Source organism: Pollicipes pollicipes, unplaced genomic scaffold (genome assembly GCF_011947565.3).
Source record: "Pollicipes pollicipes isolate AB1234 unplaced genomic scaffold, Ppol_2.1 Scaffold_3087;HRSCAF=3621_pilon_pilon_pilon, whole genome shotgun sequence".
NCBI lineage: Eukaryota > Metazoa > Arthropoda > Thecostraca > Pollicipedomorpha > Pollicipedidae > Pollicipes > Pollicipes pollicipes.
The window spans coordinates 32386765-32411519 of record NW_023596225.1 but is presented as its reverse complement, the minus strand read 5'-3'; the positions used below and the strand labels follow the sequence as shown (position 1 = coordinate 32411519).

The 24755-nt window shown below is 53.7% G+C and overlaps 1 pseudogene; it reads left to right on the top strand.

The window, feature by feature from the left end:
- Window positions 1-8026: 8026 nt before the first annotated feature.
- On the top strand, window positions 8027-15163 carry LOC119090677 (splicing factor 3A subunit 3-like; annotated as a pseudogene).
- The last annotated feature ends 9592 nt before the right edge of the window (window positions 15164-24755 follow it).

The window sequence follows — 24755 nt, the reverse complement described above, 5'->3', positions numbered from 1 at the left end:
GACGCTGAGCTCGCCTGAGCGATGGACTGGCGTGTCGCAGTGTGTGAGTGATGTTTGCCTCGTCTTGTGTGTGAATACAGGTGACAGTTGCATAGCGATGGTTTAGCGAGGGAGCGAGGCTGGGACGAGGTCGGTTCGGGCGGCGAGAGGACACTCGGCCCGGCGTTGAGCGCGCTGTGTCCGGAGTCCGGGACGCATGCTTGGGCGCGGCAGCCATTGACATGCCCCGTAGGCGTCCGGAGCTTACCAATGGCGGAAACCAGGCAGAGGCGCATCGGCTTGTCTTGGCCCTCGTCTGGCCGTCGTCGCGGCCAGACGCGATGTACGGGCCGCGCCGACATGCAATGGTGGCAGGATGTGGGTCAGGTGGACCGTTTGCCGTACATTTCTCGTTTCGCTTACCCCTTTTTATGTCAATAGTTAGAAGCCGGTTTAGTGTCAATAGTTAGAGGCAATAAGTCGGAACCTCACGGGTTCGATCCAGCGCGCATGCACGGCCTCTCACGTGATAGGTTAGCGCGGCCTAGCTCCGCGCATGCTGCGCGGATTCCCCCAGCGAGCGCGTGTATTGCCCGGCTTCTATCTCCCTCTCCCTTTCATTAGGCCTGGATCGCTCTCTGGCCAATTGATGCACGGCGTTACTGTGTCGTTAGCGAAGGCCCATCTCGTCCGAGATGGATCCGACGCGGACGCCGGAGGTTCGGTATAGGGGAGAACGGCGTCGAATTCTCCGAACCGGACATGACCCCGGTATGTAGGCTAGAGGTCGAAGAGAGACCGCCTGCTCCGGGATGTTGAGGCATAGCGGTGAGGCGCGCGAGCCCGCGGCATCTCGAAGGATCTCCCGCAGTTCCGCAAGACCGGAAAGGTTACTCGCGGGGCGTCGCCCGGGTCGGCGTTCGGGAGGAGACACGGACGCCATCTGTCAGTCGCTATGGGCAATTGCGGTAGAGGGCAGCACCCGACGGTGCGCGATGGCGGCGCGGGCACCCGCGACCCGCCGGCAGATGACAGTCTCTCGCGGTGTGGATGGACGGAGCAGTCCACCGCTCGCGGCCCGCCGGCAAGCGAGTAGCCCGGCGGCTGCTGTGACAAGGACGAGGAGCCAGACGACCGTAGTCCTGCTTTTACGCAGATAGACGTTTGTGGGTAGCGCGGCACAAGACACAGTTTCGCTCTTTTTCTCGAGACGGCCGACTCGTTTTGTTGTTTCCCGCTTGACCCCAGGCGTGACGGCCTAAAGAGGCGTTGGTCATGATGTGGCCTTGGATCCGTGGGGGCCGCCTGGGATGCTCGATTGTGCAGGGCGGTTAGCGGAGTCTATCCGTGGTGTCTCCGCCTTGGGAGAGGGCAGGAGTCAGTCCGCTCTCTTCCGACGTGGTGCATGCCGGGCCTTATGAGCGATTGGTGACGGGATGTTCGGGACGGATAGGGATCCCGCCATCGACGCTCATAAGGGAAGGCGACGAGGAGTCAGGTCGCCGGACAGGCCGGTCGGGCCGAGTCTCCAGAGCGCGCCGGCCGAGGAGACCGTAAGGCGTGAACGCGGGTCGCGCCGGGCGCTCGTCGTCTGCCGAGAGGCTCCACCGTCCCATGAGCGCGCTGTCTGCCTCAGGCCTCTGAGGGGCGCGCCGTGGGCGGTGCCTTGCAAAGCCTGCTCCGGCAGGCGGGAGGCGAGGGCGCAGAAGCGCCGGAAGCGACGCTCCGTGCTGGACGAGGCGCTGCCTAAGGCGCATGCGCGGCAGCGGAAAGCTACGAGCGGTGGATGTGGCCGTGTGAATAATGGGCCGCCCATCGTGGACGGAACGTGGGGAGCGTCGTCCAAATAGGGAGCCGTAACCCTGGAGGTCAGGCGAGGGAGCGAGTCGCCGTTCAGCTTTGACACTCGTGGTCGGCCCAGCAGCTGCGTCGGTGTCAAGCTGGCAAATCATCGTGATATGCTTTGAACGGGGCTTAAACGTACATTTATGGCAAGACCGAAATGTGATAAGTGAATTAAAACTTAACGAGGACCCAGGCAGACGAGCCAATTATAATGTCAAGGTGCGGGAAATAAAGGGGGGGGGGGGGGTCCCACCGTGTGCGTGCCAAGAATGAACGAGATGATGTGGGCGCCAGCGTTTTCGCTGATTTCGTCATCAATAAACACAGTTGAACAAAACAACGGCTACAATTACCCACTAATGGATTTCTACACCTGTGCAAAGCGGTCTGTTCAGAGAAGGGCGATTGTTGGTTCCGACGCCGTCATGTGTGTGTGCGTGTGTGTGTGCGTGCGTGCGTGTGGTGCGTGCGTGCGTGCGTGAGTGTGCGTAGTGGTGTGTGTGCATGAGTGCGTGCGTGCGTGTGTGCGTGCTTGAGTGTGTGTGTGGGGGGGGGGGGGGGTGTGGGTGTGGGTGTGGGGGGGGGTATGGGTGTGGGTGTGGGGTGGGGTGGGGTGGGGTGTGTGGTGTGGGTGTGGGTGGTGGGGGGGGGGTGGGGGGGTGTGGTGGGGTGTGGGTGGGGTGGGGGGGGGGTGTGGGTGTGGGTGTGGGGGTGTGTGGGGTGTGGGTGTGTGGGTGGGTGGGGTGTGTATGTGTGTGTGTATGTGTGTGTGTGTGTGTGTGGGGGGGGGGGGGGTGTGGGTGTGGGTGTGGGCGTGGGTGTGGGTGTGGGTGTGGGTCTGGGTGTGGGTGTGAGTGTGGGTGTGAGTGTGGGTGTGTGTGGGTGGGTGTGGGTGTGTGGGTGTGGGTGTGTGTGTGTGTGTGTGTGGTGTGTGCGTGTGTATACATGTGAATACCCCAATTATAATCGGCACGTAAACATGCAGAAGACTCGGAGATGGTAGGACAATTAGATCTATCTTAACTGCATAATTATTGACACCTTTCAATAAAGAAAGTGATGCATTTTTTTATTCCATGCTTCCTCCACTTTGCAACTTTCAAAGGACAAATCTAGCGCAGAGTTTGATCAAGCTGCGATTGAACAACATGGTCACCTTACTGTGAATATTTTACATTTATGCAACTCGTCGGACAACTACGAGCTATTCGTGCACCATATATCCAACTGTCAAGCCTCCGCGAACTCTACAGGGATTCAACTAACCAGTCGCAGATCAGTGGTGCTGCGTCAGAGGTTGTTAGCATCAGGAGCGTACATGTAGCCCCCGGAGCATATGCCCCCCTTCCCGTTAACCAAAAACATGGCGTTTAATACTACGTACTAAATGTTGACTGCCAAAAATTCCTCGCGGATGTGGAAAAATTTGGTCCAGAACATGCGAGGGCATTTAACCCACGTCAACAGTTTCGTGCGCCTGCAGCGTCGTCTGCTCGATTTTCAATGAATTTAAATTGCGCTACTATTTCACGGTGGAGCCCTGATGCTGATGAGTAGACAGGAAAAGCTAGCATATTATCTGATATGTCCGCTGCAAAATGGGATTCGCAGATTCGTGCTGGATGTTTCTTTTTAAAGTTTGTTGCCGGAAAACAGAGCCACGAAGGTGAATGTGTTGACGTCAGTTGTGCACAAATCATTTCCGAACGCGATTCAGCAGAATAGCCTATGGAGTAAAAACTGAATCCGATTCCAGCCTGAGCGGAGTCGATGTTAGAGTCAGACTCGTTTTCGCTGGAGCCTGCGTTAGGACTCTGCCTGTCCTGTCGTGCCGTCCCTGGATCAATGCAACAATATCGCAGCGGTAAGAGAGCATTTCGGTAAAAATAATACCACATAAAAATCACGAGAAAATACTGGAACGTTTTACGCGGTGGCTCGAAACAGGCTGTAGTGCTGTACAGGACCATAGTACGCCCGTTTTTGGAGGATGACGTCATTACCTAGGGGCCCGTTCGGCAAACTGGACCAGGAGCAGCTGAAGCGGGTTCGGGGACGAGCGGCGCGTTTTGTCCACTAAGTGGGGCGGCCGTATCGTGAGAGGCTCTGATTTCCCCAGCCGCCCTTGCTGTACCGCCGTCACCGCCGTTTTCATGGTTTCGGTGTTTCAAATATTTAATGGAGGCATGTCGCTATCAGTGGAGCATCTGACAAGACACAAATCGGAGGTGACAGGGGCGGGGGCGCAGCCAGAGTCTTGGCAAGGGGGGGGGCAGAGGGCTGACAAAGGCCCCCTGATAGTAAAAGGACCCCCAAGAGAAATTGCCGGACATGGCCCATTTGTTATTGAGGACATGCTTTTTATACTATATATATATATATATATACATATGTGTGTGTGTGTACGTGTATATTACACATGTTTACCTTCTATAACTGGAATAAAGGCCAGATTTTACCCCGAGATCAATGCTGCCTTAGGTTTATAGTAAACAAACTAACAGTCACGCAGCAAATGAATTCATAACATAGATCGCCGGCGCTGTTCATTTTACAATGGTTCACTGAATTTTATTTTTAAACCGATAGAGCTCAAAAACTTTGTTGGAATTATTATCTCGGTTGTACAGACATAGCAAGGATCCACGAATGTAGATTGAATATCGAAATGAGTCATCAAGTTGTATTAACATGGCCACGCCATGTTTGTCTGGATATATTTAACATTCAGTCAGAAGTGATTAGTGGTGCAAATCACGTAACGTAGTATTGAGCATGCGCGCTTGTGTATCTTACACAAAGAACTCGACGCCGGGCGTTGCAGTATCCTGAGGCCGCGCAGCGTGGACACTGCGTGTTACATTTACGCCCATAATAGGGCTGTGATCTCAAAATCAGTAAGATGATCTCTTGAACCGACAGGGACCCCTGAGACAGAGCGTTCCTCTAATTTGGCCAGCGATCATGAACAACGAACAGTTGGGTCTGTGTTGGTCTGAGCTTTGAGGGCCCATTTCCCAAGCAGGGACAGGGCCAGGCCCGCGATTTACATCGGTCGGGCTCCTGTATCGCTCAGGGATCCACAGTGCCTCACAGGACATTCTGTGTCAAAATGGACCTCGAATAGGTCGGAGGAAGATTTGTTCAACAGGGAGGGGGGGAGCCCGAATGGCAGAGGGTCTCTTTTGCGTTGGTTGGGGTCCTCTGACAATTAAAGGAAACAGGAACTTACCATGAGTGCTCATAGAGGTAAAATTAGAGCCCTGGGTCAGTCAGGGCCCCCAGTACCGAACTGTGCGCCGCCCAATCCTTTTCCGGCATTGGCCCGTTAAGTACAACTGGAGTCTATGCGCCAATTATTTGACCACCTGCGGTGAGCAGGGATGTTGTTGCGTTAATGACGGTTCATGCCTCGATCCGGGGCCAACTGCGCGGTCAGAAAGCCTCCCGCGTCAGGGGACGGACCAATGTGATATGATGTATCCCTCCAATGGTCTCCGGATCGGCCAGGGGATGCCGCCCTGTGTTGCCAGAATTACGGCCGGAAAACACACCACGGTGGGGCAGAATGACCCTTCAGCCCTTGACCGGGAACAAGAATATGCCCCGAAGTGTTGCATTCAAGGGGGGCCCTTTACCAGAAATAAGGGTCCCATTAGTGCGAATGGAGTGGGTCGAAATGGGTTGAAAACGCACAAGGTAATCCCATGTTTCCCTGAGAACGTTGTTTATCATTTTGCAGAATCGACTAGTGAAACAAATGACACCAAAAGGCTCACGCCTTCGTACCCGAGTGCCGATAGTGTGGTGGTTAACGTGCTTGCGTTAACCATTGCGAGTCTGGGAAACCACAGGTATGGAGTCGATTCCCCGCGGTGCTCGCCCTTCCCGCCAGGGTGAGACGCTGGTGACGCTATATAGCCCCAACAGCTGGGTGCGTCATTAACCCCCAATGATGGATACGCCTGTAATCTCGGGGAGCAAGGATAGAGATGGCTTGGAGTGCAGTTTTCGTGAAACCGAACGGCGTGGACGACTACGAGTAACGCCAGGGGCGGGCATCGAGCGCGCAACAACGACCATAGTAAGATACCGTTTTTCAATGTCTTTTAAAACTAATTCGTACAGTTCAAAGATTACGCCGGGCGAATCTCTTTACAGCTTTGAGGTTGCCCTCTGGACAAATAAACAGTCACAGTAACACGACAAATCAAAATCTTAGCTTTACTCTTCCAGTTCCACAACCAGATTCCAAAAACACTTTGCGCTGTCATAAAGACCAATACGTTATTGTCACCAATCTAAAAAAACACACAGGTGAAATGTACATACGGAATATTTCTAAATGTGTGATTTAATGTGATCTACAGCCAGCCCTTTGGACCTTTCAGCCATCCCATCGGGCCCTTGATCTTTGGTCTCAAGAGGCCCTTCGGCCCCTCTTCGGGCTCCCTCAAACACCGCTCCGACTCGATGCCACGTGTCGCCACAAGACCACTGTTCGGCACTGTGGTCCTCAACCGATACAGGGGCCAGGGACCTCATTGCGTTAGGGACTGCGAACATTGCAAATCGTGGACCCCGGTCTCGTTTCTGCTGGGGAAATGGGCCTCACGGACTTAGACGGGCATGGGACCGACTGTTCGGTGTTCGTGGTGTCTGGCTGACTTAGACACGGTGTAAGAAAACATCAAGCTGGCAGTTCTCGTCACGACCCTACGGGCCGCGATTTTTTACGTGGCCTGCAGTCAACCCTTCGGGCTCTTATGCTCTCCAAACGGGCCTTTGATAGTCGGTTCCGGTGGGACGCCCGGGCCTCACCAAACACTTCCTTTGTTCGGCTTGGGGCCCTCACGAGCACAAGGCCCTCTGTTAGGCGCAGTTGGCCCCTGACATATACAGGGCCTTCGGCCAGTATAGATCACTGGCCCCGACTTTAGAGCTGATTGGGAAGTGGGTCCTCAGGCCCATACCGACACGAAGCCGACTATGTGGTACGGCGGCACCTGACTAATATATGGGCCCATATCGACTCAGGGGTCCCCGATCGACGCAAAGGGCCCTCTGATCGTCATCTGCAGGTCCGTCTTTGCAGGTCGGAGCCCCTGAATAAGACTTCGACCAGTTTATTATGTTCTTAGACCCTCCAATCGGGCCCTTGGTCGTCGGACCCGCTGGACCCTCAAGGCTCTTCGGGCCTCCCCAAACACTGCCTTTGGTCGGCTCGGGACCCCTTGACAGTACAGAGCCCCTGTTGGGCGCTGTGGGCCCCTAGTGATGTAAATCGCTGGCTCCGGCTTTGTCCCTGCTTGGGAAATGCGCCCTCAGGCCCTTGCCACGGAGCCGACTGTGCGCTGCTGGTGGTGTCTGATCGAAATATTGACCCTAACGACTAAGTAAACCCCTGATCAGCGCGCAGGGCCATCTGGCTGGCGTTTGAGTGCCCGGTCCTGCGGGCCGGGACCCATGAATGAGACCTTTGGATAGCTTTTCGGGCTTTTACTCGTGAGGGTCCACCGGAACCTAAGGTGGGCACATGCCCCCTGCCCCCCGCTTGCGCTACTGGACAGGACACTAGAAGAAGCTAAGAAAACCTCTAACTGGGGCTTCCGTTGAAAATCTTTCAGCACGCGGCTCGTAAATGTTTGGAACGCTCTCCCACTTGTAGTAATATCGCCAACCCCAATTGAACAGTTTAAATCTGTGCTCAATTTACACTGGGCTGACGTGCATGACAACCCACGTCGATATTATTCCTAATTTGAGACAGTTCGGTTGCTTGAACGGGAAGTTTAAGAGACCGGAATCGACACATCAAGCGACCTTTTAAATTCCTGGTCACCATAAGGTGAGGTAAGGTAACTCGTCCGTCAAGGAGCTTAGTTTCGCAAAAGAGATCGGAAGGGTGGTGCTGAACGGTGAGGAAAATGACAGCCTGCCCTCCCAAACATGTCAACAAACAGGTTTCCCCAAGGATTTTACCCACTTTCTTGCAAAATTTGTAGGGCTGAAGCCCTCCCACTTCTGCTGAATGGGAAACTGCACCGAAGCGTATATCCGCTAGGTGATGGTGGGTCTTTATTTATGGTGTGGTATGTATGCAGTGAGTACAATTGTATTTTAGGGCCGTATTTATAGCAGCATGCGTCATAATTGTAGCGTATGGCTTGCGGAATTAGACGAATAGGACGAGCGGCACAGGGAAACGGGTTTCGACGCACGCGGGGAGCTATCGAAACGTTGCAGTTGTTTTACGAGGGGTTGTTTTGGTTGAGCTGGTTGTAACACAAGCGCACCGAATTAATGTGGGAGCTATTGTCGTAGGTATGTATATGTGTGACGCAAAACCGATTTGTTGCCTCGAGTAGACCTGTGTCCGGTTAAAGCTTTTGCGATTCGGCTCGCCATGGATTCGTAAATCATGCTGAATGATGCAGATCATGACTTTGTTGCCATTTGTTCGCTTGTCAGGTCACATTCCAGTTCGGTCAGTTTTGGCTCATATCATAATAGTGTATGAATCAATGCAGCATGGATTGTCTCAAATTAAACTTTGCATGCTGATTTTATGCATTTATTTGGTAAATCAGTCTTTCATGACCATTGCAAAGTCATTGTCTGCTATAATAATGATATTGGTAATTAAATCATTTTTCAAAGTCAGTGTTAAGCCAAGTCATTCAGCATTTGTGTTGACTGCCCTACTGAAATTGGGTCTTGTTAGGAGAGCCAATGATGTTGTCCATGATTCATATTAGTTTTTGGGTCAGGGTGTACTTTCCTACCTAACGTTAGAAAAAATCATTGTACACCATTTGTCGTGTTTAAGGCAGGACATATGGTGTAGGTGTACTTTCCTACCTAATGTTAGAAAAAATCATTGCACACCATTTGTAGTGTTTAAGGTGGCACATATCGTAAATAATCTCAAAACCGGTAGAATCATGCTCCTACCTCTGAATTTCAATAACTTCGATGGCGGGTTCCCGAGTGCCGCGCGCACTGCACCGCCTGGACTCCCTAGCGCTGTTTCTGCGTTGCTGTTGCGTAAATACAATATTTCTGCTTACCAAGAACTCTACAAAATGTACGGGACCAAGGTAAACCATTCGTCGTGTTTAAGGCGGAACATGTGGTAAATAATTTCAAAACAGATAGAATCATGCTCCTACCTTCGAATGTTAATAAATACGATAGCGAGCTCCCAAGCGCCGCACGCACCGCACCGCGCCGCCTCGACTCCAAGCGCCGTTTTGCATTGTTGCGAAAGCGCAATATTTCTGCTTATCAAGAACCATAAAACATGTACCGGACCAAGGTAACAATAATAAAGCAACCAAATCGTTTCTTATCGAGTTTAGGTACATTTATGAAACACAGGCCAAAATTTCCAGAGCATATCCTAAACTAGCCTTACCTAACCTAACCTAACCTAACCTAACCTAACCTAACCTAACCAAACCTAAAATAGCTTAACCTAACCTAACCTAACTGAGAATAGACCAGAGCCTAAGCTAAGCTAAGCTAAGCTAAGCTAACCTGACCTAACCGATCCTAACCTACCCTAACCTAACCTAACCTAACCCAACCTGAGAATTGACCAGAACCTAAGCTTAGCTAAGCTAACCTACCCTACCCTAACCTAACCTAACCTAACTAACCTAACCTAACCTAACCTAGCTAACCTAACCTAACCTAACCTAACCTAACCTAACCTAACCTAACCTAACCTCCCCACCCTATATCCCCTTCAACCCAGCATCCCATTGGCATCCATGTTCCATGCCATATAGGTGCCATATAGTGAGCTTTTATTTAGCTGCCATGTTCTCATTTTGCTTTCATTCCCCACCCAATCCCCCTGCAACCCATGGTCCCGTTGGCGTCAAGGATCAAATTTCATGGATTCTTGTTACCTTGGCCCGGTACATTTTTATGGTTCTTGATGCTGCTTGATGCGCAGTAATGTTTGACCCGCGCAGTAATGGCGCCGGTTCGGGTGCTGTGTGTGTGCGGCGCTCGGGAGCTCGCCATCGTAATTATAAAAAATTGAAGGCAAGATCATGAATCTACCTGTTTTGTGATTATTTACGATATGTCCTGCCTTAAACACGAGGAATGGTTTACCTTGGTCCTGTACATTTTATAGAGTTCTTGGTAAGCAGAAATATTGTGTTTACGCAACGGCAACGCAAAACGGCGCTAGGGAGTCCAGGCGGTGCGGTGCGCGCGGCGCTCGGGAGCTCGCCATCGAAGTTATTGAAATTCGAAGGTAGGGGCATGATTCTACCTGTTTTGAGATGATTTACGATATGTCCTGCCCTAAACACGACGAATGGTGTACAATGATTTTTTCTACGTTAGGTAGGAAAGTACACCCTGACCGGACATATCGTAAATAATCACAAAATAGGTAAATTCATGCTCATCACAATTGCAAATGTCAGCTCCCTTGAAACTGAGCATTTCTGATCATCAGTGTCATTGCTACAACATAGACAAATTATTGTGCATCAAGAGCAACAAGAAATTGCATGTCAGAATGATATTCCCAATTTTGACCATAATGAACCTACCTCACATTGGCAGGATTGCATTGCTGCAAAGCTAGTACCATGCTAACTAGATTCCAAAAGACTGAATCCCCCAAAAGACTGCTCTGCCAAAAGACCAAAGACTGATGGCAATATTCCCTCACACTGGCTTAAGAATATTCATGATGCCTTTAATACCTGCAGTCAATTCTGGCCTTGCTCCTGGCCTTGCATAAGCATATGGATATAAAGTGTTTTTGAAAGGGAAATGTAAAATTTATAGTGAACTGTAGTGTGCATACAGAATACTATCCTGAGTTGCCCGGGTGTGGCTGCCATTATTGTACCCTCAGGGTCAATGACTATCAAATGCCATCACCACTTCTAGCATCACTTGTACCATGGTGTTATCATGCTATCATCAATCTACATCATGTTTTTGCAAAAGTTTTAGAGCATGAATGACACAGCCTCCAAATATTTGTTTGCTTTCTGTCCATCATGCAACTTGAAACATTTTGCATAAGAAAACATCACATATTATGTCATCAGGCATTTTGTGCTTTGCCTTGCATGATAGCACTGAACAGAATGTTCTCTTTCCCCATTACCCTCTGTGCTCCAGAAATGACAATTTGTGAGGAGATGTTCATGAATTCTACTGCTCAAAGTATGTTTTAATCCATTATCACCACATCTCTGGACACTTGTGTTTTTAAGAGCTTTGGTGTGATGGGGCATGGCGAGACATGGCAGGGTGAGGGACGTAGCAAGGCCATATGGCCCCAGCAGCTGAGTGTGTTGTAAAGCCCCAATGATGATGACTACCACCTGGGGAACATCAACACTCCCTCGGTCATCTACGGTTTTTCAACATATACTTCATGTGAAGATATACAACTTAAAATGTGCTCTGTTTCAAGTCCATGGCATTGTTATATGACACTCACATTTGATTGTTGCATGTTTTGGGTGAGCCAGGTATACAGTTCTTCTCAGTTACACTTCTGATGTTGTGTATGGTGACAACTATTCAGAACCCACTCTCTTATGTTTGCAGGAACCTATTTACACTGTGTGGCAAACGGCGACCATTGAGGCTTGTGCTGTCAGACTCCAGCCATGGAAACGCTCTTGGAGCAGCAGAGAAGTAAGCATGAGGAACGGGAGCGCCTGATCGAGGCCATGAAGAAAGAGATGCTGCACAAGAAGTCCTCCAACCGGGACCGGATCAACTCCGACCACAGGCTGAAGCTGATGCTGGACCGCCACCTCGACTGTAGCCAGATGCTCAAGGACCTGTATGAGGACAAGGACGGCGTGCGAAAGGAGGAGGTGGCCGCGCTCTCCGGGCCCAACGAGTTCGCCGAGTTCTACAACCGCCTGAAGACCATCAAGGACTTCCATAAGCGCCACCCCAACGAGATCAGCGTGCCCATGTCGATGGACTTCGACGAGCTGGACAAGGTTCGCGAGCAGAGCAACGACGAGACGGTGATGGCCGAGTTCACCGACGAGGAGGGCTACGGCAAGTACCTGGACATGCACGAGTGCTACACCAAGTACGTCAACCTCAAGGGCGTCGAGAAGGTCGACTACGTCACCTACCTCAGCGTGTTCGACCAGCTGTTCGAGGTGCCGCGCGACCGGAAGAACTCCGAGTACCGCGCCTATCTGGAGACGCTGCTCGACTACCTGCACGACTACCTTCTCAGGGTGAAGCCGCTGACAGACGTCGAGGAGAGCATCAAGACCGTGTTGGAGGAGTTCAACAAGAAGTGGGAAGCAGGTGAGGCCTGCGGCTGGATGTTGCCGTGCCAGGTGACTTTCAGCCAGGAAAGTGGAAGTTTACAATGATATTGCTCAATTATGTTGTCCACTTGGCTGGATTTATCTTTTTGACATTCACTTCTTGCATGGCGCGTTTTAAATCACTTCATGTATGCTAAGCTTGACGTCAGCACGTCTAAGTGACGTAAATCACAATCCTCTGTAGGCTTTGCGCCTCTGGATTGTACGTGATTCTCGTTTGGACCTTCTATCCACTGGACATGTTTAGTAGCATTCCATCGCTTTTCTCGCCGCGAGCACGCAGGAAAACTTTCCTATTTCTTTGTCAGGCGACGCGTAGCGCTCCCCAGCCCCGTGCTCCCCTCCTCTTGCCCTCCGTAATACCCCGCGAGGTGTTAAGACCTTCCGTCCGCTTTGTCTTAGAGTTCTGACACTTGGCCCATCCTGCAAGACTATGACCAGGGCCCCTGACACTCCCAACCGTCTGTGAAGTCAAGTGGCCGCAGCTGGGGGCATTCCCACCACCGCGATGACACGAACATCCCCGAGTGTCTGATGTGTTCCTCTCCATCTCAGAGCGTGCCCTGCCTTGCGAAGTCCTGTGTGACCCTGTCACTGACCTGCTCCCCCATCCCGTACCCCTGTGCCTATCCTTACATGTAAGGCCGCGTGTGTGATCTCGCGCTCTGCCTCGGACTAGCCTCCTCTCCGTCTTCCCAGGAACGTTCCCTGGCTGGCCGAAGGAGACGGGCGGCGCGCTGACGCACGGCGGCGCGCACCTGGACCTGTCGGCCTTCTCCTCGTGGGAGGAGCTCGCCTCGCTCGGCCTCGACCGGCTCAAATCGGCGCTGATGGCGCTCGGCCTCAAGTGCGGCGGCACGCTCGAGGAGCGCGCCCAGCGGCTCTTCTCCACGAAAGGTACGGCACAGTGGGCCGCGCGCGGGACAGCTGCCGGCCGGCTTTGTCTCCTGTCGAAGGATCCGGCTCCGTGGCGTGTTTAGTGTCTACAAAAGGTACCTGGCGGAAGGGCTATTGTCAATAGAAGGTGCCAACGCCACGTGGAATTTGTTCATCGAAGGTGCGAACCCTGCATCTGGCACCAGAAGTAATGTGATTGGTTTAGCGCGTGAAATTTCAAGGCGGGTCGACGGGTGGGTGTCAATCCATAATATTTTCTCTTCCCAACAGAGGGCCTTCCTCCTGAGCATCATTGCTAGTTCGGGGTTGGTGCGCCACTGATTCTGTGAGACGGCTCGACCGTTCTCGACTCGCCTGACTCGCACGACCCACATCGCGGTTGTAGCGACTTCCGTTCGAATGAGGTGCGGTAACTGCGTACGCTTACTTCTGTGCACGGGGGAGTATGGTTTGGGACCGATCCGGTTAATTTAGTGGGTGTGTTTCTCAGGGAAGCGACTGCAGGACGTGGACCAGTCGCTGTTCGCCAAGAAGCAGAACCTCCGCGCCGGCAAGAACAAGGAGGCGGAGAAGTCTCGCGACCTGGCATTCCTCGAGGCCCAGGTCAGTGAAGGCTAGCATAGTCGTGTGGAATGTTGGATGTGAACTTCGAGCACTAAAGTGTTTATGTTGTGGGAGACTTGCGGCAGCATGCGTACGTTACTGTATTTTCAGCAATATCGTAGGATTCTGAAGGTTTTTGAGTTCGCTCATTGTTTTAACAGGATATTGGACTGAGACCACCGTTATGTTACGTAGTGGGGCAGTTGAGTGAGGCTACCAAAATGCCTTCCCCGCCAGCTCCCCATACGTCAATGCTCCCAGTGGGGCGTGCCCGTTTCCGCTGTTGCATCCTATTCGTGTGTCCTTTCTCCGTTGGCACGTCCCTAGTGTGTCCTGTCTCGTCCTCCCGCCCCTGTTCCCCCCCTCCCCTCCCCCCATGCTTCGCGAAATTAGATTGGTGTGCGGGGAAAAATTTGTAGAATGGTGCGGAGTAGGAAGGCAAGATGTGCATATTCTTTGCCCGGCATCCTCGACGTTACCCAAAACATACGAAAATTGTGCGCTCTGGCATATTCAGAGGTGTGGTTGCCTTCTAACCATGCAGTATCCCGGCCTCAGATCTTGAGACGAATATGTGGCAACTTGCCATGAACTGCGGTAAAAACTAAGACTGCAGCAAGAAAACAAAGGGGGTATTATTGTCCCCCGGTGTCGTTCATTGTGTGTCAGCCGCCTGCGGGTGCCGTACTGTCGCACCGACTGCGGCGCCGCTGACGGCGTGCGGCCGTGCCGCAGGTGTACTGGTTCGTGGAGTCGCTCTCGGAGCAGCGCGCCGCCACCAAGGAGAACGTGGAGCGGCGTCAGGCGCGCAACGGACGGCGAGCGCGACGAGTCGGACGCCGAGGCGAGCGAGCCCGACAGCGACGACGAGGAAGACGACGTGCCCTACAACCCCAAGAACCTGCCGCTCGGCTGGGACGGCAAGCCCATCCCCTACTGGCTGTACAAGCTGCACGGGCTGAACATCAGCTACACCTGCGAGATATGCGGCAACTTCGTCTACAAGGGGCCCAAGGCGTTCCAGCGTCACTTCGCCGAGTGGCGGCACGCCAACGGCATGCGCTGCCTGGGCATTCCGACACGGCTCACTTCGCCAACGTGACGCAGATCGAGGGACGCCTCTGGCGCTCTGGGAGCGGCTCAAGGTGCAGAAGACCTCCGGCAGGTGGCAGGCCGACGCCGAGGAGGAGTACGAGGATTCGCAGGGCAACGTGGTCAACCGCAAGACGTTCGAGGACCTGAAGCGGCAGGGGCTGCTGTAGGCCGTCGTCGGGGTCTACGCTGTGTCGGTTGGCTGCCTGCCCCCGGTGCAGCCGCCTCATTTCGTCCGTGTCCGTCATACAAAGTCTCATAGGGGTTCGACGGTGGTGAGCTGTGTTATGTGTGTGGCCCGGCGGACTCCTCCGGTGTGAAGCGGCTCCGTTACTGCCGGTAAGCGATCCTGAGGGAGGGCGCCGTGCTGACTGCGACGCCGCCGTTTCCGCTCGTTCTGTCACGAGTGGGGAGCTCGGGGGGAGGGGGGGGGGGGTTAGAATCACGGAGCTCATCCGTGCCGGTTCCTGATTGGTTTCGGCTGCTGTGGGTGGTGGTACGATGTTTTTTCGTCACCATGGAGACGCTGTGTCGGCCTTGCGGTGGGGAACTGCTTCGGTGTCTTTGACCATCCGCGTCCGGCTCATAATCAAGCAAATACAGTGCCATGGCGAACCTGTGCCAGCGTTTATTGGTGCTGAGTGCTGCAAACGAAATAAGTGCAGCACGGCGCCGAACGATTACGCCCTGGCTCAGGATGTGCGTTGCGTGGTCTGGCCAGAGTCGCATCCAGCCCACCCCGGCCCGCTGATGAAAGTAGTGGACATCAAGCGAAGTTTTGAGCGGGCTGGCCGTGGTCTCGTGACTGCAGCGCCGCTCCCGGCGCGTCACGCGAGGCGTACGTCGATTTTCGTCATCTGGGCCTGCCACAGGCCAGCGACTGGGCACGGACTAAGAAAATGGCGTCCCGCTACGCCGGCGGCTGCTAGGTGCGTGCGTTTCCCAACGTCTTCTGCGACAGTTCAGATAGGTTTAAGTCGTGCGAGAAGCCGGGATAAGCTCTTACTTCACACTCGAATAGGTGACCCCAAGTGAAATTCGTGCTCATAACTAGTTATGGGGCAGGGTGAACACATGAGGCGCGTGGGCAATAAAGCCGCATGACTTGAGATTTTGGCTATTGGGCCTGCCGCATTAGCGAGTATATGCGAGTATATGCCACAAGCGAGTTATGCGGCAGGGCCTGCCGCATAACTGGCTCACTATCCACTTCGCTATTGTTTCGAAAAAGGCATGCTGCCGAAATATCGACGCATCTGTATCTCCATTCTGCTGTTTTTTTTCCGAGGAATGAGGCTATTACTAATGTCTTTTACTAGAAATGTAGCACAATTCGGGATAAATTGGAAGTTCCCAAGCGTTTGCTAACACATGCGCGCGCACGTACCCGCCAGCACTGAGTGCAATCACGCCACGGAAAGGCGGGAACGGAGCTCGACGCGTCTGAGTGAGCTGGTGTCCTGCTACCGCACCTAGCGAACCCAGTACAGCACAGTGCCCGAGTCTATTACCCGGTTTACATGGGCAGCCGAGGATAATTCGAATTAAGATCGGAACGGATCATGCGACGTTAACCCTCTCGGCGAGGGGCGTTTACATGGGCGAAACCGGCTTTACGTCGGATTAACGGTCGATAGTTCGATCCCGCTTAGTTCGAACCAAGGAACGGGTTATGGGCGAAAACTGCGCTTTTGAGGCGAACTGAACAAAACAAGAAGAAAAAAGCCGGTACTCTGCGTGTGGATGGCGAATGTCACGAGCCATGGTGGGCGCCAGACAGCTTTGAGGGCGAGGAGGAAGGTGGACTTCGTTGGAAAAATGATCTGTGCGGGACTCATAGGCTTTGTAGCTACAGCACAAGCCATAGCACTTGAAACACAGGAGTTGCGCAGTCAGCACTGCCAAATCTGTCACATAAGCAGTGTTATATGCAAATTTTTACTAGCAGGAAACTGGCTAGCACGAAATCGGTATTTTCTTGTATTGGCCAATGACACTCACAAACTTACCACACTCATCAGTATGCCACCCAGCATCATGTCATCTACTTTGCGCAGCCCAAGAAACACATTACCTAATCCCGCACCAATGCATTTATGAGCAGCCTGCAACAGTGAGCTAAGCTACAGAAATGACTCATGAATGCTACATAGTTAGTGGCAAAAATTGTGTAACTATGTTGTCTTTCCCCATCCAATGCATCATCAGTACCTGAGGGCAGCATTGCCATTTAGACTTGGCATGGACTGGCAAGTCAGAATGCAGCTATTTGCTTTCTTGACATACTAGGGTTGAAATACTGCTTTGATATCCTTGCAGTCAACAGCATTGGCTGATATGGACTGATGGCTAGGTGGCACAAACAGCTGTGTTCGCACAGTCCAAAGATCATAACGTGAACCAGCCCCAGAGCTGTCAAGACAAAAGCAATCTGGGCTCAAAATTAATAACAAATGATTAATTATAGCAACAGCTCAATTATCCACCTCATGGTTTGCAAAGATATGTGTCACAAAAAAGCACCAAGGCAACATATTTACTCACCAGTACAAAAACAGGTAATGATGTGCACTGCAGATGTTCTCTGCACATCATGTGGCATTACGTTAGGTTTACTTAGTTTATGCACTGTTTTCTTCCACATGAAATGCACAAACCTGGATTTGACAGAGTACTGATGACAGCTAATTTCATCCAGTGCTCACATTTGCTTTCTTGACATTTTGGAACCATCACTGGGCAATTTTGGTCCCATCATTAAAAATAGTTCACATTCTGCACTGACTGCAATGATCTATTGCCTATATTTGTTGATCCTTTGCATCATGCAGGAATCATTGAGTTACCTATCTCACACACATTAAACCGACAAGCAACAAACAGCCTAATTGCATCAAAAACAAATATTCCAGCCCCTGCTTCCTTGCCAGTTGGTCTACCAGTGTGACGTAACTTCATATTTCCTTGACAAGCCAGTCACCAATATCCAGCACATCCCTCCTGCCAATAGGTGGTCAACCAAATGTTCAAGTCACAGGAGGAATGTCTGCAAAATCAATCCTGGGGCATTTATGTATTCACCTAATGGAAGAAACTATTGGTACTCCCTGCAAGAATTGTTGAACAGTTGAATTACCTACCTCGTGGCCTGCAGACACCCATCACAAAAAAAGCACCAAGGTGACATATTTAATCACCAGCACAAAAACAGGTGATGATATGCAACACAGACATGTTCTCCATGCAGCATGTGCCATCGTGTTAGGTGTTAGTTTATGCACTGTTTTCTTGCACATGGAACACACAAACTTGGATTTAGCAGAGTAATGATGACAACTATTTTCATCCAGTGTTCACATTTGCTTTCTTGCTGTTTTGACCCCATCATTGGGCAATTTCGGTCCTACCATTAAAAAAGTTCACATTCCGAGCTGACTGCAATGATCTATATTTGTTCATCTGTCATATCATGCAGCAATTTTTAAGCTACCTTTCTCACACAAATTAAACTGACAAGCAACCAGCATCCTAATTTAAGGAACATCTGCAAAAACACTCCTGGGGACTTAAGGTATTAACTTAATGAACAAAACTTGGAGGCATTCTCTGCAAGAATTTTGAGCAATCCAAAAATTAAAATGAGAACAAGTCAAAGCCATATAAAATAACCATATTACCTCCATCTGGCTTTTGGAAGCATGGAGCCTGCCCCAGATGTAAACTAATCTAACCTTTAGGCGGAAAGATAGCACCAAACACCGTCGACGCCTGCTGTCTGCATAGATCAAGCGCCTAGCAAGGCTAAATTACGTGAGCATTTCTGTGCTGCTAGCCACTCAAGGCCCTCAATAATAAGAGTAGTTTTAGCAGCATGATGTCAACTTCACCTCCCGTCTCTTTTCCCTTACCATCTTGGACTTGAACCGTCTCGAGCAATAGCTAAAAACCCGTGGAAAAGCGGTAACACCGCACAAAGCTGAAATGGCTATGGACAGAACTACGTGCGCCAGGCATTTTTCTTTTTTTTTGTTTAGACAGCTGACGGCCGATAATTCGGACGAAATCCCTTCCTGAACGGATGATCCTCTCACGGGAAGGGATTTCCTCCGGCGCACGATTCGAATCAGCGGAACGGCGCGTGAGTGTATACATGGGCCGGATAGTTCGGATCGAGGACGGGTCCCGGCTTAATTCGAATCACAGCTGCCCATGTAAACAGGGTATATGTCGCCGATCCACGGGCTGTGGTGGTAGTTCGTCTCCGCCTCGTCTCGGGTAACGAGTGTGCCCCAATACACGTCATCCGAGCTGGTGGTCAGCAGAAAGCGGTCGTGTGACTCGATGATCCACGGGACGAAGTCCTCGGGGGTCACCGTGGAGGTCTGCCAGGAGCCGAAGCGCGTGACGAGCTTGGACGGGCGCGGTTCGTTGGCCGTCAGGCTGGTGCTGGCATTCCAGATGCCCCCGTACTGGCCGCGACCGGTCTGGGCCTGCGCCTCCAGTCTGAAACACGCAACATGAGCGGAGCGGCGGCAGCAGCGACCGCGCGTCCCGGACAAGCATTGGACGCTGAACACGAGCCGGCGGCTCGGGGCAGAGCCGCCCAGCCAGCGCGTGCTGCACGGAACGACCTTGAGATTGGGACTGACGCGTGTTGTACGAGAACGAAAGGAGCTCGTACGCACTCGTGATCCTAACTCGTAGAACAAAACGTACTCATGCGGAGAGCGGAGGCAGTACATGCATGACAAGGCAGCCTCGCAGATACGCATGACAATGCAACCTCGCAGATGCCGCGCGCCAGCCTCCGTTCTTCCGCGCGAGGCGCGGCTGGGGCGCAGTGCACATCCCCTCACCTGTACAGGAAGTTCAGCTGCCCCGCTGGCGCCTTGATGGCGTCGGCGTAGCCCAGGATGGAGTAGTCGCTGGAGATGCTGGGCGTGTTCACGTTCCGCTCGAGCAGACTGCTGTCGTTCCAGCCGTCCTGACGCGTGGCCGCGAGCAGCAGCGTCCAGCCGCCGCCGTCCTGCGTCATGTCGCAGAGCGCCGGCGCCGGCGGCGCAGCCAGCCAGTAGAGGCCGCTGGCGGCGCCCGGGTCCCGGTCCAGCGCCTCCTGGCAGGAGCGCGGCCGCGTCATGTCCATCAGCAGGTCGTCCGGGCCGGCGTCCACCCGCGGCGCGACGCGCACCAGGTCCTCGGCCAGCGGCTGGCACGAGATGTGGCCCGGCAGGCGCAGCACGTTGGCGCCGCCGCAGTCGCGCCGCTGCGCGCAGAGCACAGCGCACTGGAGCGCCGAGAGGACTGGCCGCCGGGCGGCGGAGGCGGCGAACCCGCGACCATGACGGAGCAGGCAGAGCGTGCCGGGCTGCCGCGGCCGCGCCACGGCCACCACGCAGGCGAGCAGCGCGGCAGACAGCGGCGACATCGGGACCGCGCGGCCTCCACTGGTGCTGGGCTGGGGAGGGCCGCGGCGACCGCGTCCCCTCTGGTGCCGGGCTGCGGAGGCGCCCCGTCAAACGGCGCCGAGCTGAGAGCCGCCGACGCTGCGGGTCTGAGCACAGGATGGCGGGGAGCGCGTCCGGCGCCGCCGTCGGTCGCCCGCGGTCTGAGGCGCGCGTGCTGCGCTGCCACGCACCGCTGCTGATTAATCCCGCTGTTCGCCTGCACCGACTCTTAAGCTGCCGCTCTAACATTGACAATGAGCGTACATGAACGGCGGTGATCGCGACATTGCAGCCCACCCCGTAAACATGTGGGAAATTATTATTAACGACCAGCGCCACCGGTCTCCACCTTAATTTGCGTGCTGACGAATATGAAATGGGCCTTCATCGTCGGGTGAGTTGGCAACATACTGTGACTCATATCCACGCTGCCACGCGTCACGCTGTGTGCCTGTAACCGCACCACACCGCGCTTGGACGCAGGTGGTTTGGCAGTTCAAGTGATGGCACGTCGGTGTCGACGCTACTCCTGTGCGAGATCTGGGGACGCGGGTCTGTGCAGGGATCGGGGCCATTCCACGAGCGGTCTCAATCCTCTGGTGGCAACAGGATGGAAAGTGCCGCCCCAAATTTGACACTCGTGCAGTACCGTCGAGCCCAATATGAACGTCTATGACCTTCGCAGTCAGTAAGCCACAGATGTGAGACAGGTTACCGTAAGCACAGTTACCACCTATCTCAGACACCCAAAATATACTGGATTTATCATACTGCACGAGTGAAAAATACTCCCTGTGTTGTGGCCAAGATTTGCATGTTTTTTTCACACACAAAATCAATACAACTTGTCATTTTTAAGATACGCAACTCGCGGTTTAAAAAAAAACAATGGCTTGATTCCTCGACTCCCGTAGTTCGCGACTATGACTACGACTGGGGCTGGAGAGGTCCCATGCTCGAACACGAACACGGACCCCGCTGCGCCTGAGTTGGGACGGCGTGTGGCGCGGCCAGCGCATAGGCGGCCGTAGCACAGTGGTGGCCACAGTTGTAGCGCGCCCACATGGCCACACATTCCGCGCGCTTCATGGCCACACATGCCGCGCGCTTACGTGGCCACACATGCCGCGCGCTTACATGGCCACACATGCCACGCGCTTACGTGGCCACACATAAGGCATATGACGCCGCCTGGTAATCATGGCGAAGCTCCTCGGCTGATTGTTGGCATCTACCCAGGCAGCTCTGCTGTAAGTACAACATACCGCATACATGTACGTGCCGCCGGTAGCATCTGGCGTGACTGCCCCCGACAGTCACAAAACGCTCATGAGCTGGAACGAGCCGGATTACTGCATAACATCTTTATTGTCTGTTTATCGTCGCAGAGATAATCCGGACAGCCAATGCTGTGATCACGGCGAATAAAACTCGGACACAAATTAGCATGGCTTTCGCCGTTGGGAGTTCCATGGTACTACCGCACAGGGAGCGGAAACTAGTGAATGCCAACGCAGAACTGTTTTGGTACAAATTTACATTTGCAGCGTCAAGGCCTATTGCCCCATAAGTCACCAAAAAACTGTCCGCGGTAGAAACAACAGCATCCAATCGTTTCCATGCGAACACCGCAACAACAGACTACAGTGTGACGGAAGACAAAAAAACAAAAACTACATGAGACAAAAAAGAAAGGCACTTCCGCTGTGAGCCATCGCATGACACTGGCATGCCGTCATTAACGAGCGCCCAAACCAATTGCCAGCATAGCTGGTGTGCGGCTTAACCTGAGGGGCAGATATTGTTGGCCTGTATTATGCGTCATGATACTACGGTGGAGAGGTCCTTCGACGCACGCCACGCATTCCTGGCACAGGGCATGCCTTACAGCGCCCTATCACAGATCACTTGTAACTCCTAATATTACCGAATGTTCTAGAACCACAATACCTGCATTTCAGCCGAAGCCCGCGCAATTGTCTGCACCAGATAAGGTCTGGCTGAAACTCCATTCACAAAACTGGACCCGGTACGCTGACCAATGTAGAATCCATTAAAACACCTCTCCTGGTAGCAGCGGGACATCCACTTCCCACCCCTGCTCCTCATTCCAACCTGAGTTCACAGGCCCCGCCCAGCCTCACCCCTTGGAGCTTAGAACACTGTCACTGCGTTCGCACCTCACTCAGAGCGCCACTCCCGACAGATTCGCGCCATCCCGGCTGGTTCGCGCCCATCACGGCCGGTTCGCGCCATCACGGCTGGTTGGCGCCATCGTGGCTGGTTCGCGCGATCACGGCTGGTTCGCACCACCACGGCCGGGTTCGCGCCACCACGGCCCGGTTCGCGCCATCACGGCTGGTTCGCGCCCTCACGGCCGGTTTCGCCGCCATCACGGCTGGTTCGCGCCATCACGGCTGGTTCGCGCCATCACGGCCGGTTCGCGGCCATCACGGCTGGTTGGCGCGATCACGGCTGGTTCGCACCACCACGGCCGGTTCGCGCCACCCACGGCCGGTTCGCGCCATCGCTCGCTCCGACACGAGCCGCTCGCCACACCATGGCAGCTTCGCTCCACCACTACGGGTTCGCCCCACACGTTTGCCACGCCACGAGAGCTTTCCCAGTGCCGGGATGCTCGCCCCAACACGGCTGGTTCTTCACACGGCCTTTCGGTCGGTCATCGACCCGGCTCAAACTCATCCAGGTCTCCGCCAGCCTCGCCGGCCAGGTCCTCATCATCCAGCTCCTCCGACATCCCGCCCAGGGCGTCCTGGCGACAGACACACGGGTCAGCATCTCGCCCAGGGCGATGTTAGGGCAGGGTCAGGACCAGCCCATCAAGCCACCACAGCGATGGCACCACTGCTCTCGCCGCCGTGATCCAGATTTCCGAATGGCACTCACCGGCCAGCCTATAGGCAGTCTGCTCTTGCGCGAAGGTTGCTGGTTGAAAGGGTTTAAATTTAGCCGTGACCGAGAAGCCAGAATGCAATTTGACCGGGCGGTCGCTGACATCAGCAGCGTCTCCCCCTCACGCTCACCGTCGCCCCCGATAAATAACAAGGCTCGCACCTCCCGTGCTGTGGTTGGATGTCCAGCATTCGCGGGACTACGCAGCCCACAAGGTCTACCAGCACGCCTCGGGCCGGCACAGACGCGGCAGATGTGGGGAAGCCACGTGATGACCATGGGCGTTGCATGTATATGGAGAACGTGATGGACGGACAGGGGCTTCGGCGAGATTTCAAGAATTGCCTGATTCGACTTTCGCGAGAAAGAACGCCCACTTAATAGACATCACTACTAGACCCAAAAATAAACGCTTAAGCACAATAAGCATATAGCCCATATTCTCCCAATGATGCACTGAAGCACAACAACTTCTGGGAGAGTAGGCCAAAATACTTTCGCAACTTTAAAAAACAATACGTAGCCCTTGAGTCATGTCGTAATGCTAACCGAGCTCCGATAATCGCTACTAGCACTGTGCTTTCCAGATAGCCACCATACCGCGGTAGTCATAGCAGGTGAAAAACCGATATGCACGAACGGTGCTTCATATGCCCCAAACATATTTTCAACCACAGCATCACTCAGCATCATGGAATCGTCAACACTGGGGAAAGGAAGCAATACAATGTTGACGAAACAGTCCGATGATATGCCACAGAATGGTTGAAATTTCGGTTGACAAGCAAGGTTTTAGCAAAGCCAGCCAAGGTCATTCACCAGCAGAGAGCAATGGCTTGAGAAAGGCAAAACCCTCAGCATTGGTGTTACAGGCGGTGAAGCCGCAGCAATATTAGCCACTCGCAGCTGCACAAAACCGCCCCACCGCAACCCAACAACAGCTGCACGAGACCACCCGCCGCGACCCAACAACAGCTGCACAAAACCACCTCGCCGCGACCCAACACAAGCTGCACAAAACTACCCCGCCGCGATACAACGACAGCTGCACAAGACCACCTCGCCGCGACCCATCAGCTGCACAAGACCACCTCGCCGCGACCCATCAGCTGCACAAGACCACCTCGCCGCGACACAACATGTGCTCCGCGCATTGTTCAGCGATAAGCCCGGTGAGATGACGTCACGCGCAGTGACTGACGTCACACCCTACCCAGTGCGACGATTTGAGTTCCGTCGCCTCCGCTGCCACTCCGCCCGCCGGCCGGCAGTGCTGTCTCACCTGCTGGACGGCGTTGTGGAACGAGCAGGCCGAGTACTCTGGCCACGAGGCGAACTCGAGGAAGAGGCGTAACAGCTGGCGGCCGGTGAGGTCCCGGAACGGCGAGAACACGCCGTGACCGAGCGCGATCAGACGCGGACCGCAGCCGGGCACCCACTCCCTGACAGCGGGGCGCGGCGGGTCATGTGGACGCACGGGCACGCACACACGCACACACACCACACACACCGCACACGCACACGCACAACCACCGCACGCCGCACGCACGCACGCCGCCACACCCATACACCCACACCCCACAACCCACACCACACCCACACCCACACCACACACACCACACCACAACGCACAAAC